This window comes from Leptonychotes weddellii, chromosome 12 (assembly GCF_054177405.1).
Source record: "Leptonychotes weddellii isolate Sample4059 chromosome 12, ASM5417740v2, whole genome shotgun sequence".
Lineage (NCBI taxonomy): Eukaryota > Metazoa > Chordata > Mammalia > Carnivora > Phocidae > Leptonychotes > Leptonychotes weddellii.
In genome coordinates, this window is record NC_138380.1 from 58,423,165 (window position 1) to 58,426,297 (window position 3,133).

Consider the following 3,133-nt stretch of genomic DNA (forward strand, 5'->3'; position numbering starts at 1 on the left):
GAACGTTCTCTAGAGCTTAGAATGATTTTGTTAAAATATTATCTTTTTGACATCATTAGTATATATTTTTTACATTAGAAGGCATTTTTAGGGGCATCTGGGTGGCTCATTCGGTTAAGCGTCGGACTCTTGATTTTGGCTCAGGTCACAATCTCCGGGTTATGAGATCAAGCCCCACATCAGGCTCTGTGCTAGCTGTGAAGTCTGCCTGAGATTTCCTCTCCCTCTCCCTCTGCCCCTCCACCCCCCATTCATGCACATGCTTGCTCTCTCTCTCTCTCAAGAAAAAGAAGGTATTTTTAATTTTCAAGATGTTTCACATAAACGATAATTGAATTTACCTTAAAAAATCATTTACCTGGGGGGGCCCGACCTTAAAAAAAGCGGGAGCTGCGGGTGGGGAACATGTCAGATTCAGAGCTCAGCAGGAAGTGGGACCGGTGCATGGCGGATGCGGTCGTGAAGATAGGTACTGGTTTTGATTAGGACTTGTTTTCTCACTTACCTTCTTTAAAAGAAGAATGTGGCCATTAGCCTTTGGTTCTGGCATGGGATTGGGAATGGCCTACTCCAACTGTCAGTATGATTTCCAGGCTCCATATCTTCTACACGGAAAATACGTCAAAGAGCAGGAGCAGTGACTTGCACCTGAGAACATCCCAGTGGGAGGAAAAGAGAAATCATGTTTATTCCTCAGGAATACTGAAGTGCCCTGGAGTAAGCTGACATTCTTCTGTAACAATGTTATCAGTAACGCTTTAAACTCCAGCACACTGTTTATGTATTTGAAACGAAGTCTGTTTCTTGTTTTGTATTTTCTCTCTGGAAATTGCAAGGAGGTGGTTTTAAAAGAAATAAATTAAAAATAGGCAAAAAAAAAATCATTTACCTGCTTTTTAACAATAATTGGCTCACTATTTCCTTGATTTTGTGCTTGCACCAGAAATGGGATAAATATAAAACTGTAGTAAGAGTTCATCCATCTTTCCCTAATAATTCGTGATATGCAGATACTTGTATATGCATAATATCTGATTTCTTTCACTAAACTCCCACTTCTACACTTCATCATTTCTTCCAGCTCTCCTGCTACATGAATGCACTGTAGCATTTTGGTAGTATTACAAGTGACCTCCGTATATTTCCCAAGTATTTTAGGAACCGTTTCATTGAAATTCAGACCAAAAATGAATGCAATTTACTTTTGCTTAATAATAAGGGATCATCTGGCTTCAGCTGGGTTCTTGTGACACAGCTTAATAAAACATTTGATGAAATCTTGATTAGGCCACACAAAGCATGATATTTGGGAAACATCAAGTGTATTTGAGCTTTTATATAACTCTAACCCTAAAGTCCCTTGTGCTGAATGAAATAATCAGTTCAAATGTATGTACACTAATGATGTGTTTGTCATGAAAACAGAGCATACAATTCCTTCATCAGTTTGACAGGACCATTGATTTAATTCACTGCTGATTTCTAAATATTTTTTCTGATGGAATGCTTTTGAGAGCGTTGATATTTTTTAAATGATCTTTTGTGTCTAATTTGTATAGTCCATAGATGATAAGTAAGGTTTTACCCTTGGTGGCTTTGTTTTTCTTTATTTTCAGTTTGAGAAGTTTGAAAGACAAATAGATAATTGGATTCACAGAGATGAACATGGCCTGCAACATGGCCTGTTTTGTAAAAGGTTTTGTAAAAGGTAGTAACCTCATTGCTTATTTGTGCCCTTTAAAAAACTTGATTTCTTCTGCTTCTAGCAGTCATATACAGCTTGGTTTTTGGTTACAAAGAATATCCTTACTTCAGAGTTTTTGCATATCTTTGTTCCCTTTCAACTACATTAAAAAAAGTGAGAGTCTTTGATTATGTGTGTGTAAATATATGTGTGTGATTTTTCTGCACAAGTAAGGTGTGTGTGAGAGAGATGTTGTGAATGCATATGATGTGGGAGAGGGCATCATGTGCTCAGATTGACTGGAATAGAGTGAGCAGTGGGACTAGTAAGTGCTTAATGAACTAAATGAACTAAATGAACTAAAAAACTAATGAGAACTTCTGCATATCGATAGGATTTTTTTAAGACACTCAGTGAGATTTTCTTGGTCTTATGCAGGAAGCATTTTCCACTGAATATAATAAAGTCCATCACGTTCAAAGAAAGAATAGCTATTCTATCACACCTCATATTTGGACAAATTATAGTTTAATTATAGTTTAATAATTATGTCAGAATAAATTGCACTCAAAAGGAATCAGCAATAAGAGCAAAAAATAAACGTTCAGGAGATTATCAATTGATTGAATCCCTTCTAGGACCACCTCTATAATGTATCAAAAGTATTCCATAGAACATTTTTTTCTAGTGCTTTGTACTCAAACAACTCTCATGAACATTTAAAACTTTATAGAATAACAATCTTTAATTCATGTAATTCTGTGTCATAAAATAGAAAAGAAGTAACTAGGTTTAAGACATGATATAAGAAGGATAAAAATAAAGTGGTCCAAAATAAATGTCCAGATTAACAAGAAGCTCTTTATAAAATAACATAAGAAAATGAAATATATTCTTATGTGTAAAATCCTCTGAATGGAGTAGATGTGGACTCTCACACTGAAAAACCTAGAGGGAAAAATGAATCATAGGTCCACATGGAAATATTCATATGAGTGATAGCAGGTCATATAAGCTGCTACTCCATATTTGATTCCAAATATTTCTTTTCAAATTAATCTCTCTTTTAACTTGCATCAGCATTAGTAATTTTATTATAAACAGTAACAGTCTTTTTACTTGTAAGATAAGCTTTAACTTACTGCTTTCCCCATTGTGGTATCTTAATTATCCCAACATCATTAGTTAATAGTTATTTTTTTCATTATTCCATATATCAAGATAAATGTAAATCTACTTATAGACTGTCGATTCTGTTCCATTACCCCTCTTGTTTTCCTGCTTCCATTGCTTTACCACAGTAAATTAATTGGTGAAATCCTATGGCAAATGGCAAGAATGCATTCTTTTTGATGGCTGAGTAATATTCCATTATATATAACACATCTTCCATATTCATTCATCAGTCGATAGACATTTGGGCTCTTTCCATAATTTGGCTATTGTTGA

General features: G+C 34.9%; 1 pseudogene; it reads left to right on the top strand.

Moving 5' to 3' along the window:
- Positions 1–367: 367 nt before the first annotated feature.
- Positions 368–881, top strand: LOC102729469 (MICOS complex subunit MIC10 pseudogene; annotated as a pseudogene).
- The last annotated feature ends 2,252 nt before the right edge of the window (positions 882–3,133 follow it).